The sequence below is a fragment of the Myotis daubentonii genome, chromosome 14 (genome assembly GCF_963259705.1).
Source record: "Myotis daubentonii chromosome 14, mMyoDau2.1, whole genome shotgun sequence".
Taxonomy (NCBI): Eukaryota; Metazoa; Chordata; class Mammalia; order Chiroptera; family Vespertilionidae; genus Myotis; species Myotis daubentonii.
Window position 1 is genome coordinate 4,587,987 of NC_081853.1, and position 15,167 is coordinate 4,603,153.

At 53.7% G+C, this 15,167-nt stretch overlaps 1 protein-coding gene across 1 annotated transcript in view; it reads left to right on the forward strand.

Moving 5' to 3' along the window:
• Positions 1-2,279: 2,279 nt before the first annotated feature.
• Positions 2,280-15,167, forward strand: part of FRMD4B (FERM domain containing 4B) — a 212,424-nt gene continuing 199,536 nt past the window's right edge. The window contains exon 1 of the mRNA XM_059663000.1: positions 2,280-2,429. The gene's annotated coding sequence lies outside the window, so the exon portion shown is untranslated. The remainder of the gene's footprint in view (positions 2,430-15,167) is intronic.

Genomic DNA, 15,167 nt, shown 5'->3' on the forward strand with positions numbered 1-15,167 from the left:
TAGCTTCTTATAGCTTTAAGAGTTACTTTCCTCCTAAAAGGATACTGGAAAATATTGCCTGCGACCTGACAGTAAAACTCCTTACCTGCACCAGCTCGCACTGTAGCTGAGCTCGTTGAACACTTGTTTCTGTTTAAAATGGGCTTGTCCTGTGGCACCAGTAAGGAGAGAGCGGGCAACGGGCTGTGCCCCAGTCATCCTGAGTTCTTTGTGTCTCCTCCACCATCTTTCCCCTCATGTCCACAGCCTCATCTAGGGAGAGCTAAGGGCCAAATGGGATGGGGCAGGGAGCAGGTGCACACATGTCTGCTGCTCTGCCCCTTCTTGTCCAGTGGGAGCAGGTGCACACATGTCTGCTGCTCTGCCCCTTCTTGTCCAGTGGGAGCAGGTGCACACACCTGTTCTGCCCCTTCTTGTCCAATGGGAGCAGGTGCACACACCTGTTCTGCCCCTTCTTGTCCAGTGGGAGCAGGTGCACACACCTGTTCTGCTCCCTTTTGTCCAGTGGGAGCAGGTGCACACACCTGTTCTGCCCCTTCTTGTCCAGTGGGAGCAGGTGCACACACCTGTTCTGCCCCTTCTTGTCCAGTGGGAGCAGGTGCACACACCTGTTCTGCTCCCTTTTGTCCAGTGGGAGCAGGTGCACACACCTGTTCTGCCCCTTCTTGTCCAGTGGGAGCAGGTGCACACATATCTGCTGCTCTGCCCCTTCTTGTCCAGTGGGAGCAGGTGCACACACCTGTTCTGCCCCTTCTTGTCCAATGGGAGCAGGTGCACACACCTGTTCTGCCCCTTCTTGTCCAGTGGGAGCAGGTGCACACACCTGTTCTGCTCCCTTTTGTCCAGTGGGAGCAGGTGCACACACCTGTTCTGCCCCTTCTTGTCCAGTGGGAGCAGGTGCACACATATCTGCTGCTCTGCCCCTTCTTGTCCAGTGGGAGCAGGTGCACACACCTGTTCTGCCCCTTCTTGTCCAATGGGAGCAGGTGCACACACCTGTTCTGCCCCTTCTTGTCCAGTGGGAGCAGGTGCACACACCTGTTCTGCTCCCTTTTGTCCAGTGGGAGCAGGTGCACACACCTGTTCTGCCCCTTCTTGTCCAGTGGGAGCAGGTGCACACATATCTGCTGCTCTGCCCCTTCTTGTCCAGTGGGAGCAGGTGCACACACCTGCTCTGCCCCTTCTTGTCCAATGGGAGCAGGTGCACACACCTGTTCTGTTCCCTTTTGTCCAGTGGGAGCAGGTGCACACACCTGTTCTGTTCCCTTTTGTCCAATGGGAGCAGGTGCACACACCTGCTCTGCTCCCTTTTGTCCAGTGGGAGCAGATGCACACACCTGTTCTGCCCCTTCTTGTCCAGTGGGAGCAGGTGCACACACCTGTTCTGCTCCCTTTTGTCCAGTGGGAGCAGGTGCACACACCTGTTCTGCCCCTTCTTGTCCAATGGGAGCAGGTGCACACACCTGTTCTCTTCCCTTTTGTCCAGTGGGAGCAGGTGCACACACCTGCTCTGCTCCCTTTTGTCCAGTGGGAGCAGGTGCACACACCTGTTCTCTTCCCTTTTGTCCAGTGGGAGCAGGTGCACACACCTGTTCTCTTCCCTTTTGTCCAGTGGGAGCAGGTGCACACACCTGCTCTGCTCCCTTTTGTCCAGTGGGAGCAGGTGCACACTCCTGCCTCCTCTCACCCAGTGCTGATACACAGTTGACAAGGGGGAAGTAAATGCTCTTCCAGACTTAGAAGACTCCTGGGGGAAAGCCGTTTCCTCTGCCTTTGTTCGGAGAATCACAAATACATATAGATGAGTTCCTTAGGGCTCAGCACACTCAATTTCATCAGTATTCATAGCCTGCCTTTCATTCCCTCTGCAACTGACATCTTTCAGAATGGGATTCGGGAGTGCGACCCTGGTTTGAGTCATTCTGAAATGGGATTCTGACCGGATGTTTCATTGATTTCTCCCACTTTGCTGGCCCTGGTTTTACTGACTGTAGATAACTTTTAGGCTTCAGAGTCTCCTCCTGCAGAGAGAAGTCGAGCACCGTGTGTTCGATGAAATGCATATGTGAGAAGCCAAGGTGGTATCAGATCTTTAGTTGTTAAGGAAAATAGCCTCCATTTCGCCTGCATTCTGCGGTAGCTCTATTCTAAATTTCCTCTAATTAGGTGAAGTCCTAAAACTGTGATTAAACTGTAGGCAGCCAGGGGAACATAGAATAAATCAGAAGTGTCGCTGACCTGAGCTTCCTCCTTCTCTCCTCTGTGTGCACAGAAATGAAGGCGCTCTGTCCCCTGTGTCACAGGCGTGGATGAGCAATCCAGGAGAAAGGATGTGTGAAAGGAAAAGATGACACCCGCTATGGCAAACAAAATCCGAAGATTATTACTGTGAAAGCAGAGGAAGGCACTGGAACACTAACAAGTCCAAGGTAAGTGGACGTCTCTGGAAACACTGAACTTGGATGCGTCAGAAGGGGAAAGGGGCTTGTCATGTGTAAGTGTCAGTGTGCATTGACTTGTCAAGTGGGGTAGGGTCTACCGTCAAAGTGTTTGTGTTACTAGCAATGAGGAAGAAAATTAGTAAATACACTTAGTCCCTCCTCTCAAATAAAAGTTAAATGCCCCAAAGTTGAATAATATAGACTTACATTTGATAAAGGAGTTTTCTTCCCAAATTGCCAAACAAACAAATGAACAAAACAATGTACTAACTATCCTGTGCATGGACTCGCTTCCTATATTTCCAATGTTTTATATACACGTTTGTACATTATTTTCTTTGGATTTGCAGTTGAACACTTGACCAGCTCAAGTCCAGTGGACAATTGAGCAAAGCCAATGGTTGCTTGGCTCTGTGTTTTGTTCAAACTCTTACTGATTTAGGCACTTTGAGAAGCACTGGGGAATTTAGACTTACATGATAAAGGATCTTCTTAAATTACAGCAGATCCTCAAATAATGTCCTTTCATTCAACGCCGTTTCATTATAACCTTGGTAAGAAACAAAGTCGAGTCCTGGCAGGGCTGTGTGGAGCGTGCACACTCTCCCCACATCTGCGTGTGTTTTCTGTGGGGACTCCGGTTCCTCCCACGCCCTAGAGCTGTGCACACGGCGTTAGCTGGGGTGTCTCCTTGTCCCAGTCTGAGTGAGTGTGGGTGAGTGAGGGCTGCACTGAAGGGGCGTCCTGTCCATGGGGGTCCCGCCTGGTGCCCTGAGCTGCTGGGACAGGCTCCGGCCACCCATGATTCTGACCCGGAAAAAGTGGATTGGAAAAGAATTCTCTTGCTTTTAGTCGTCTTTCTGAAATGTAGGCGTAGCTCACACTTACTTCAGTGTGTAGTATTAGAAGTGTTTGGGTCTTTATTTAGAAGTTTGGCGATATTTCCGTGTCCAAAAATATTCCATAGGAACTAAACTCTTGCTTTTATCAATTAGCCTACGGGAAACTGGTTTCTTTACCACCATTTCCTGTAAAGTCAGTTTCCAAGAACCTATTGAGGACGGCAGGTGCAAATCCGATCACCTGACTGTTATCTGTGAGCCCTGGCCCTGGCCATGCTCTCGAGCCTCACTCAGCCCCGGCTCACTCTCTCCTCCTTCCAGACCCTCCGCACCCCCCACCCCAGCCCTTCCCTCTTGCAGCTTCATGCTCACGACCCAGTGCAGCCTGGGCGCTCTCTCTGCCTTGCACCTCAGCCTCTGCCGTGGCCTGAACCTCAGGCTGGCTTCCTCTCACTCCCTGTCAGGAAGGGCCTCTGTGAGGTTATCACCCACAGTATCGCCTCGGCCGGCATTCTCGTCAACGTGCCTGTGACAGCCGGTGTGTCCGCGGCAGGCAGCATTCGGAAGTTTTCACCTGCATCAGGCTGACGGCTTGGTTATTCAAGGCGAGTGTCAGGGAGGACAGAGCGCCTGAGGGCCGAGGTGAGCCACTCAGGAACCATCCCAGAGCCTCTTCCTTCATGGCAGGCTTTACTCCTGGGAGCTACTTCTTACTGGCTCTTCAGTTCTTTTCACCTGATTCCGACAGTTCTGAAGGTTTCCTGAGGGCGGGCTGGTGTTTGCCTTTTCACAGGGATATTCTGGGATCCTGGTCCAGCAACTGTTGTGTATGACGTCCTGGGAAACACTGTGGGAGTGAAAGAACGAATGAAACAGACAGGCACCTGCCCTCAGGGGCACAGGCATCATAGAGACACACACATGTGCCCTCAGGGGCACAGGCATCATAGAGACACACAGGCACCTGCCCTCAGGGGCACAGGCATCATAGAGACACACACATGTGCCCTCAGGAGCACAGGCATCATAGAGACACGCACATGTGCCCTCAGAGGCACAGGCATCATAGAGACACACAGGCACGTGCCCTCAGGGGCATAGGCATCATAGAGACACACACATGTGCCCTCAGGAGCACAGGCATCATAGAGACACACATGTGTCCTCAGGGGCACAGGCATCATAGAGACACACAGGCACCTGCCCTCAGGGGCACAGGCATCATAGAGACACACAGGCACCTGCCCTCAGGGGCACAGGCATCATAGAGACACACATGTGTCCTCAGGGGCACAGGCATCATAGAGACACACAGGCACCTGCCCTCAGGGGCACAGGCATCATAGAGACACACAGGCACCTGCCCTCAGGGGCACAGGCATCATAGAGACACACACATGTGCCCTCAGGAGCACAGGCATCATAGAGACACACAGGCACCTGCCCTCAGGGGCACAGGCATCATAGAGACACACAGGCACCTGCCCTCAGGGGCACAGGCATCATAGAGACACACACATGTGCCCTCAGGAGCACAGGCATCATAGAGACACACAGGCACCTGCCCTCAGGGGCACAGGCATCATAGAGACACACACATGTGCCCTCAGGGGCACAGGCATCATAGAGACACACACATGTGCCCTCAGGAGCACAGGCATCATAGAGACACACAGGCACCTGCCCTCAGGGGCACAGGCATCATAGAGACACACACATGTGCCCTCAGGAGCACAGGCATCATAGAGACACACAGGCACCTGCCCTCAGGGGCACAGGCATCATAGAGACACACGCGTGCCCTCAGGGGCACAGGCATCATAGAGACACACACGTGTCCTCAGGGGCACAGGCATCATAGAGACACACGCGTGCCCTCAGGGGCACAGGCATCATAGAGACACACACATGTGCCCTCAGGGGCACAGGCATCATAGAGACACACAGGCACCTGCCCTCAGGGGCACAGGCATCATAGAGACACACACGTGTCCTCAGGGGCACAGGCATCATAGAGACACACACATGTCCTCAGGGGCACAGGCATCATAGAGACACACACATGTGCCCTCAGGGGCACAGGCATCATAGAGACACACACACGTGCCCTCAGGAGCACAGGCATCATAGAGACACACACGTGTCCTCAGGGGCACAGGCATCATAGAGACACACACATGTCCTCAGGGGCACAGGCATCATAGAGACACACAGGCACCTGCCCTCAGGGGCACAGGCATCATAGAGACACACACGTGTCCTCAGGGGCACAGGCATCATAGAGACACACACGTGTCCTCAGGGGCACAGGCATCATAGAGACACACACGTGTCCTCAGGGGCACAGGCATCATAGAGACACACACGTGTCCTCAGGGGCACAGGCATCATAGAGACACACAGGCACCTGCCCTCAGGGGCACAGACATCGTAACTGAGGTAGGCGATCCCTTCACAGTGCCCCCTAGAGGTTCAGAAATAGAGCAAGAAGAGGTCACTCAAAAACTTAGAATCCTGCCCGGCCAGTGTGGCTCAGTGGTTGAGTGTTGACCTATGAACCAGGAGGTCGAGGTTTGATTCCCGGTCAGGGTACATGCTCGGGTTGTGGGTTCAATTCTCAGTAGGTGGAGTGGAGGAGGTAGCCAATTAATGATTCTCTCTCATCATTGGTGTTTCTTTTTCTCCCTCTTCCTCTATGAAATCAATAAAAATATATTTAAACAAAAAACAACTTAGACTCCTGAAGCCAGGAGCAATATTCTGAATATTAACAGCTGGTCAGTACAAACAAGGATCAATTTGAACAGGCGTCGGCCACGCTGTTGGGCAGTGTGTCCCCCTCAGTTGCTGGACCATGGGGACGGGGGGTGAGATGCAGGCATGGGCTCCGGGCAGCGACCAGCTGCCAACCAGGGTGGAGGGACTGTCATTCTGTGTGCATCTCTACTGGGTATCAGCCCCATCATAGTACCAGTCGGAAGCCCCGTGGGCCAGTTTTCCTGGAGCCTGTTCTCCGCCTGGGCTGCAGGACCTGACACTCTCAAACGTCACCCCCCCCCCCCCCCCCCCCGCTCTCACTTCACACCTGCACAGCCTCCCTCACACCTGCTGGAGACAGCATCTCATCTGTCGCCATCAGGCCGACAGGATTACGCATGACCAGGAGCGGGGCTGAGGAAGGAATGGGGAGTTGTTCCCAGCTTTTCACTGTTATGAGAAGGCGACTGCGGACAGTCGTGCACAGGTGTGTGTGGACCTCGCCTTCCTTTCTCGGGGGGGGGGGGTGGATCACATGCTAGCTGCGTGCTGAACTTGAACGAAGCTGCACACTGTTTTCTAAAGCGGTCGCACCAGTTCCATCCCCGCCTGCTCCGAGTGAGAGCTCGCTTCCCCACGCTCTTGGCGATCCTTGGCTCCATCAGCCCTTTCCTTTCTGCCCATCCCAGTGGACGTGGAGGGATTCGTTGTGGTTACAATGCTGCGTATCTTTTCCTGTTCTTCCTTGCCATCTGTATGTCATCTCAGTGAATTGTCTGATTCGATCTTTTGCACACTTTGGGGTGTTGTTTGTTTTCATACTGCGTTTTGAGCATTCTTTATTCTGGGTACAGGTCCTTTATCGGGTGCATCCTTTGCAAATACTTTCTCCCAGTCTCTAGCTTGTTTTTTCTTTTCCTTAACAGTATCTTTGGAAGAGCAGAAGTTTTTGATGTTTAATTTGTTTTCATTTGAATTATTGCAGTGAGGGGCATTTATAGATTTTCAGGCATAGGAATTTGTACATTTGGACACCCACTCACATGGTATCAAGCATATTAAAAGGTACATGTTTCCCTCGTTAAAATTATTTCTTACTCTTTCTATATTCTTAAAGACCCTAAATTTTTGCTTTTAAAATTGTTTGTTGCAATAAACTCATTTAGTTTATTATTGCCTACTAGAGGCCCAGTGCACAAGATTTGTGCACTGTTGGGGGGGAGGGTCCCTCAGCCCGGCCTGTGCCCTCTTCAGTCCAGGACCCCTAGGGGGATGGCCAGCAGTCAGACAACCCTCTCGCAGTCGGGGGCTCTCAGACCTCTGACTCCTTACCGCCCGCCCGCCTGCAGCAGAGGCAGGAGAGGCTCCTGCCACCTGCTGTGCTGGGCAGCCATAGCCCTGCTTCCAGCTGAGCAGTGCTCCTCCTGTGCAAGCCCACTGACCACCAGGGGGCAGCTCCTGTGTTGAGTTCTGCCCCCTGGTGGTCAGTGCGCATCGTAGCGACCAGTCATTCTGTGGTTTGGTCGATTTGCATACTATGCTTTTATTATATAGCATCATGCATCCTTGATAATTCATGCCAAATAAAAAAATCTAACATAAAAATTATTTTAAAACAATGCAATTTAATGACCTCAAGGACTTACCAACTAATGAAGTTGACAATATGTTAACCTTTATAGGTATTAAATTAAATATTCATCACCTGAGATTGGGTAGTTTTCTTCTCATATTTAGAAGCAAGTACTTTCTCGTGTTTTTTAGTGCTAGAACAATTTTTTTTAAGTCCCTGGAAAATGTGCAGTTTCTAGACCTTGGATAAAACAGTGTGGTTAAAGTACATTTCAGGGAAAATATAATAATAAATAAACTAAAAATAAAACAAGTAGTTTAAACAGCTCCCCAAGCACTTACTAGAGTCTGAGTAAAGGATATGAAACAGGCTCATGGCGTCTGACTGGCATCTGGGCACTGATTGCTGAGGAGCTGGAGTGGCTCTGCTGGCACCTGGATTTCCTGCTGGAGTTTGATTATAACAAATAGACTCTCTTCTGGCTCTGAGCCGCCCCAAATTATGACTATTATTTCAAATATTTTCTTATTTTTAAATTGCTTTTTTATTTCAAATTTAATGTCTGCATTTTGTAAAAATATTCAAATAAAAGTACTTTGTGATGTTAAAGTTAGCTCTTAAACATTGTATACAAACACAAAAGATATGTGTCCTTTTATCTCCTTCAAAGCAAGGAGTTACTTTACAATCATCAAAGATGCATATGAATTCAGAAGAATCTAAATGTCAAATGAGTGCTGGCATCCAAATAAGTGCTCTTCCTACGGATGTCGGATGTCGGCTTGAAAACCATTAAAATGTTAAATGCTCACCATCACCAAGCATCGGGAGGTGCTGTGCCATGCGTAACACATGAAATAGTGCCTCAGGGTATGTAATATGCCTTTGTTCCTGGGCTTGTTTACCACAGAGTCCTTTCGAACTCACCAGGGCTTAGTGCTTCCTGCACACACCTGAGAATCTTACCTTGTTCTATGGATTTTCCAAGTCTGCCACCAGGGGGCAGCCCCCACACACTTTTATGTTCTGACTGAACTATTGAAAGTTTATTTTCCTTCAGCACACGTGTGTGAGGCTGGCATTTTCAAGCAGACTTTGGTAAAAAACTTTCGATGGATGAAATAAATAAATAATAAAAATAAGAAGCCCTACAAATAGTCACATTTCCAAAATACAAGGCTGAGCCTAAGAATTAGCCAATCTGCCACGCCCCCCCACCCTGGGCCAGTCTGCAATACTGGTTCCCAGACACATGGCCTCCCCGTCATCTCGGCCCCCACGAGCTGACCTATGGGCTCATCTGATCACAGCTGTCGGTAAATCCAGTCCCTTGTGCTTCCACGGCTCAAAACCCCTGATTTAAACGTGCCGGGTCTGCACTGTGGCCTTTCCTCTCAGGCCCGGTTGGCAGCCCGAGGTGCCCCGTGGCGAGGAGCAGGTATGGCCCTCCCCTGAAGATCGCCTCCTGTGCCAGGGCAGACACCAACCATGCAGCACACTTCTGTGTGGGACGCAGAGCCAGCATGGCCGGCCATCCGGACCCTGGCCCCAGGCAGCATTCCCAGCGACTGTGGCTAATGCCACTGGAAATTCTCTCACCCAGGCCTGGATGTGCAGCCCACCACCTCTGCAGCCTTCTGTGGTGACTCTCCTAATCCTGTACCCAAAACACTCTCTCTCTCTCTCTCTCTCTCTCTCTCTCTCTCTCTCTCTCTCTCTCTCCATTAAAAAGTGATTTAGATCCGCAGTAATGAAGGTTTCCCTTCTAGTCCTCAATCTCGCCTCCCCTATGCCACACCGAGCAGGTGCTGCCCGCGTTGGAAGGAGGGTGTCGTTCTGTCCCATGTGGGCTGCGGCTCCGACGTGGCCCGTCCCTGGTTCACTAGTGGCGGCGTTGCCCTCTGCGGCTGGGCCGTGTGAATAGCGCCGTCCTGGAGTTGCCTTTGCGAGGCGCCCAGGCTCAGCCCGTGCCCGCCCCCCTTCAGCCGAGGCTGGGGCGGTCTGAGCAGGCACTGCGTGGACGGCTGCGGAGCTACCTTCCAGCAGGTGTGTTTTTCCTTTAATGCTGAAAGTTTATTAAAATAATTGGCATAGTGTTTAGGTTAATTATATTTCATTTATATTAATATATAAACTTAACAATTAATTGACTATCAGGGCAGTGGAGTATGGTTATTCAGTGTGACTCTGGAGTTAGACGGGTTGCACTCTGCTCCTCCACTTCCTTCCTTTGCAGCGCGACTCCGTAACCCCCAGACTCTGAACATAAGGGGACAGCAATGCCCCCTCCTGAGCGGCACTCACAGCGCAGATGGACTGTGCGTCCCTGCGAGGTCTGAGCGAGCCAGGCGTTGGGTTCGCCTGGCACTGAAATGATACTAATAACATTGCTCCTTTTAAAAAAATCCTCACCCAAGGACATGTTTATTGATTTTAGAGAAAGAGGAAGGGAGGGAAGAAGGGATAGAGGGAGTGGGGCGGGAGGGAGGGAGAGAGAGAGAGAGAGAAACATTGATTGGTTGCCTCATATGCACCCCGACTGGGGCTCAGACCCGAGACCTTTCGGTGTTTGGGGTCACGCTCCACCCTCCGCGCCCCTGCCGGGGCTCCTCCTGTGTTAAGTACCCCTGTTTCCGCTGAAGCCGTGTGCAAGGGGGACCAACAAGGCCACGCGCGCCCACGGAGGGGAGGTTAGGAGGCCGCCGGCAGAGGCCGCATCAGTGTTCAGCGGCCTGGAGGCTGCCTTCGCGAGTGGCCTGGGCGCTGTGCTGAGTGAAGAGAAAGCTGCTCCCTGAGCCGCTCTGCTCGGGAAGGGGGTGGGGGGCTCTGCTCGGGAGAGGGGGCGGGGGGCTCCTCCGCCCGGGGAGGGGTGTCCTGCGTGATGAGCAGGTTCACTGTACCGCTGCTCGGGCTCTGTCCCCTGTTCCGCCCAAGTCCATCCACGCCCGGGGGCAGGCACTTGAGGCCCGTTCTTCAATGTCCTCCCGCCCAGCGCTGCAGACGTGAAAAGGCGCCGAGGGCTTCATCGGGGAGAGGAGGCGGACGGTCGGACGGTCGGAGTGAAGGCAGGGGCACTGTGGACACGCTGTCAGCGAGAGACAATCTACCGAAGTCACCGCGGTGCAGAACGGAAGGCCCAGGGCATCTTCCGAAGCAGAAGGGTCTCCCCCTGCCCGTCGGTGACAGGCAAGGGGGTGGGGAAAGGGCGGCAAAGGCGGAGGCCTGCGGCCTCCTATGACCAAAACCTCACGGCAATAGCAACAGAATGTGATGTTATTTTGCTGCTACCTAATTTGTGATTTAGAATCTTACTTCGTTCTTTGGCCTTGCCTCCTGAAATTAGCTTCAGAAATTAGTTTTCATCTAAGTACATTTTAAATTCATCCTTCATTTCAAAAAAGTTGTTTTACTTTCAACTATGAATTGTTGGAATTTAAGGTAGTCAATATATGTCTTACATCAACTCATCTGACATAAAAACAACTCAGCATCTGACAATTTGATAAGAAAACTGTATACTTGTTTAATAGTTTTTATCAATGAAGTCAAGAATTTTTTCTTATATTTATTGGCCATATGTATTCCTTATGACAATTACCTATCACCGTCCTTCTTTTTCTATGTATTTGTTCATTACATTAATAAATTAAAAGTTGATTCAGAGGTGACAGACCAAAGTACAAGCAATATCTTAAATTAATACCACAGCCCCAGCCACCAAGGACTCCACACACTCAGACTCACTGCCCACTCCTGCCATGGCTGCGTGGTGGCTGGTGTTGTCTGGACGCGGCTGGGCCCCAGCCTCGCGCTCCCTGCTGGCTGGTCAGCCCTGGGCCGGGGAGAGGCGCGGGGAGCAGGGTCCGGGCGGATCCCGGAGGCCGGCAGTTGGCGCTGTCGCACAGCCGTCCTCGCAGACCCAGCTCGGGTTTAGGGGTGCAGCTCAGCTGGGGGGGCAGCTTTACGAGAAGGACCTGCAGACATAGCTCCTCGCCTCGGTGTCCCGCACTTTGGCAAATGTAGGCTGGGCTGGTGGGGAAATAAGTGACGCGCAATTCGCTTTGCCAAAGGATGGTTTCTCTGAGCACCGTGCTCTGGCGCAGGGGAGCCTTCCGGAAGTTGCATATCTTCTCAGAAAAAAATCGTTAAGTTGAAGTTAGACTGAATCATATTTAAGTGCGGTTATTAAAACATTTGTGATACTAATATCTGTGCGATAATGACAACAGTGCTTATTTATGAATGCAATCAATGACAAGATCTAGTGTACCATCACTTCAAAGCAGTCGGGAGTAGAAACTGTTTTGTGATATTGACAGCCAGTGTGGTGTGATACATCGACATACTTGTTAATATTCTTCTAAATGCATTTGAAACACTTTTTTGTTTTTTAGCTTTTGGCTCTGCCTGAATCTCAGCTCTCCGTGTATCAGCAGCCAGCATCCTTTTCCGTTTCCAAAGAACTTCCCTGCTGGAAAACCTCACAGGGTGTATTTCCCCAGGACAAGCCCGGTGCACTTCATGCGACGCTGCCAATGAACCCCCCCCCCCCCCGGGCATAATGCAGGGCCAGGTCTCCTGTAGAACCAACCCTGCGCCTCACGCAGGAACACTCAGGCCTCTGTTGTGTTATGATTGACATTCAGTGCCACTCGGGCAGTCCCAGCCTGTGCTGAGCACTCACAGTGTGGTTGAATGTTCCGCAGCCCCGAGGCCGGCAGGGGTGCCAGGGCCGGCGTTTCACAGGCGGGAGCCCATCCGTGGGCAGCACATGAGTAAAGCGTTTCCTGAACACGGCTTTCTAGGTCATAGACCGGGACACAGCCTGTGTATCTGGAGAGCCCAAAACCAGGAGTGTGGGAACCTGAAATCCTGACGTAACCCAAGGTCACAGGCCCTCCTGCCCATGCTCTTTCCTCTGGGCCCTGACTGGAGCCTCGGGGTGGGGTGGGGTGGGGGAGAGGCGAGGTCCAGGGGGCCCCTGGTGTGTCTGGGCTGCGCTCACAAACGCTTCCTCCCTGTGTCCAGGCCCCTGGCAGGTTGGACCCTGGCGGGTGAGGTCCGCTCCCCCCTGGCTGACTCAGCAAGCGCTCCAGTGGGCAGTGAGGGCAGGGAGGGAGCGCGGCCCACCGTCCCCGCCATTCCCTCCCCCTCCCTCCGCACTGGTGACTCTGGCATCGCAGTGTCCTCAGGGCCCTACATTGGGAAACCCCTGGCCCCTGCTTATCCCCGTGTCTGCTCCTGCAGTCCTTGGCCCGGCCGGCCCGCCTGTCTTTTCCCAAAGGCCTTGACTTTCTCCAGAGTCCGGTCAGGGAAACCTGGGGCCACAACACTCACCCACACGCACCGAGAGGGCTGTGACAGGGTCTCTCAGTGCGAGAGCGGCTTTGTTCGGCATTTGTCCATGGTCTTTCCCGTTCAGGTGAGGCTAGTTCAGAAAGAGGGCGCTTAGGCCTAGGACGTACTCACCTGGATTTGAGCCCTTCATCTACCAGATGTCTAGTCAGCGACCTCAGGGACAATTCCTGAACCTCCTGAGCTGGAGTTGAAGTGCCTGCTCCCTCCCAAGGGCTGTGGGCGAGGAAGGCACCTGGCCATGGGCGGAAGGGAGAAAGCAGGCATCCGTGAGGCTTCTCAGGTGGGGGGGGGGGCAGGTTCGCTTGGCCATGCCCCCGGCACCCGTGGGCCCACACCCCTTCTGAGCCTTCCCTGGGCTTCCCCTGTTCAGGGCTCCTGCTGGACAAGCTCCTTGGCGCACTTTCACCCCAACCTCTCTTCCTGCATCTGCACCTGCAGGCTCCGCCCTGTGTGCTCTGCATGGAAACCCCACTCACCACTTCATTCTTGACTTAAAGGGCCTCTCTCCTCCCCTTCCCACGTGTGGGTGGCACCGGGTACTGCTGCCAGGTGCGTGCTGGGAACAGGCAGCGTGGTCCTGGCCTGCCAGCATCCAGTCCCCCGCTGCCCTTGGGCTGAGGTGCGGCCGCTCCCCCAGGCTCATGTGCTGTCCCCAGGGGACCTGGGACTCGGGCCTGGCCAGGCCGAGCCTGTGAAGGCCACAGAAGGCCTCTTGCTGGGATTATTGGGGGAGAGAATCCCTCTTCACAGGGCCTGCTCAACTAGCTGCACTTGAGCGTGGACCTGCTAGTGGCCCTGTGGCTCCATTGGGAAGAAAAGTGACCTCAACGGTGAGGATGGAGAACCGAGATGAGGGAGACAGCGGGGCACAGGTGCCAGGAGCGGGTTCAGGGCCTCGCGCCGTCCGCCGGTCTGCTCCAGGGCTTGTGCTGTACCTGGTCTTCGTGATGGCCTGGGCCGGTGTGATCCTCATGATGGCCTGGGTCAGTGTGACCCTGCGTCTGCTCCCCAAGAGGAATGGCGTTTGTTGTCAGGAAATCTGATCCACTTGAGGAAAGGGTGGCGCTGTTGTTGGCATTGCTGGGGTCTGAGGGGCCTGAGGTAGGAGACCCCATGTGGGCAGACGTCCCTGGTTCGCTCGCGTGCTCCCTGTTCATGCCGTGCATTCCCCTGGAGTGGGGGCTGGGTCCGCACGTGGCTGAGTAGGGGTGGGTGATGTTTAAACTAGAGATCTTCACACTGAGGAGGAGGATGGCTGCTGGTGGCACCACCCCATCCCAGCTAAGGAAGGAGGTGGCTTTCTCTCTGCCTGACAGACGACAAACCAGGGCCTTGGAGAGCCTCAGTGTTTCTCCGGGGCCACGGGAGGGGTGGCGCTGCAGTTTTCCCCAGGTTGCTAGTCCCGCCACAGACCTGAGCTACCCTCCCGCCTCAGTCAGCATGGCCGCACTCTGAGCCTTGGTCCTGGAGGGGGTGGGGGGCCGAGAGGGGACTTGGAAGCAGCTCTCCAGGCTTCATCGCCATCCCTGCTCCAAGGTGGCCTGGCCTCTGCCACGCCCACGCGTGTGTCCAGGTGCTAGGACCTCGCCAGGCCAGCTGGTCCTGTCCACCGGCCCACACGGCCCACCTTCCAGCCAGGGCAGCAGCCCCGACTCCTTTCCGATTCCCTTTCCCCACTTTCTGCATTTTCCATTCAAAACGTCCTTGTCCTCTGCCGCCCTCCATCACTGCCCTGCTGTCTGTTGGCTCAGATGGCCCCCGAAGCTGTGGGTTGTCTACTTTTCAGCAAGGACCTCGAGAGCGAGCATGTCCAGAGGCAGGACTCAGCGAACGGTGCCTGTGGGTGCAGGGGCCCTGGCCCCCCGCTGGGAGGGCTGTGGTCTTTGCCTGCAGGGGGCGCCCTGTTTGCATAACTGACTCTTCCCCCAGAAATGCAGGCTCGCCCCTTCAAGGGCACTTTTCCGGTTTGCCTTGTAAGCTTGATGGTGGTCAGCAGGCGTGGGCCCGTTGGGGTAATCGGGTCTTATGGGCACTCAGCCACGCCGTCATGACTGTTGTCTCTGCCTGCCCTCCCACTCCCTGGCGGAGCTGCGTCCTCACAGCCAAGAGCACGTGGCCACGAAGCCTGGTGTGTTACTGTCAGCCCCTTAGGTCACTGAGCTCCAGACATCCTCAGGACCCCTCACTCTCCTCCCC